The following is an 844-nucleotide window of genomic DNA, read 5'->3' on the forward strand; positions in this document are numbered from 1 at the left end:
GGGTCTTCATCTCTGGGAGAGACAGAGATATATCAGATTTTGTCCTTCAAAGTAGTATCCTTTCTCCTTTGATTCTAGTGGGCCTGTTCATAACAAACTTAGACCTGAGATATTTATTGTTTCCTTAATCAGAATCTTCTCTAGTTTTCTTAGTTTGCGCCATCCCAGTCAGACCTTTAGGTCTTGGGATATTGCAAGTGTGTTTTTCTGGACAATAGATAGTTCAGGTATCATCCTGACTTCAAGCTAACTCTCTTTTAAGAGATCTTGTCCAATCTTCTTTTCCGGGGCTGGAAATGAATCTGGAGAAGAATTCCCTTGTTCTATCCACATGGTAATTTATTTAAGACTACCGCCACAATACCCTGAATGCACGCAATTTCGTTTGATCTCGGAAGTTATGCAGGGTCAGGTCTGGTCAGTACCTGGATGGGAGACCGCCTGGGAACACCAGGTGCGGTATGCTTTTACCTTATTTGATTCTTTATCTAGGAGATGTCTTTCAGAGGTCAGAAAATCAAGGATTTATTCATTTTCCCCACTCGGCAGTCTTCTGTCCGGCCAACAGTAAGCTCTAGTGGCCGGTGGATAGCTTAGCCATCTTGCAACCAGGAGGTTGGGAGTTTGGCTTTAGCTGACAGTTGATATTTCTTCTCTTTTCTGTGACTCTGTGTATGGAGGGAATTGGTCTGATGGTATTCCCATGGACATCATTCCTTTTGCTATTTTCCATGACATGGAGAACTTTTGGATCTGTCTTAAAGTATAGATTTAGATCAGATGACAAGAGACTTTCTCCGTAGTATTTTTTCAGGAGTATCTACAGCAGGATTTTCAACCGTTT

General features: G+C 41.7%; 1 pseudogene; it reads left to right on the forward strand.

The window, feature by feature from the left end:
• Positions 1–347: 347 nt before the first annotated feature.
• Positions 348–466, forward strand: LOC128654855 (uncharacterized; annotated as a pseudogene).
• Positions 467–844: the final 378 nt, after the last annotated feature.

This window comes from Bombina bombina, chromosome 3, assembly GCF_027579735.1.
Source record: "Bombina bombina isolate aBomBom1 chromosome 3, aBomBom1.pri, whole genome shotgun sequence".
Classification (NCBI taxonomy): Eukaryota; Metazoa; Chordata; class Amphibia; order Anura; family Bombinatoridae; genus Bombina; species Bombina bombina.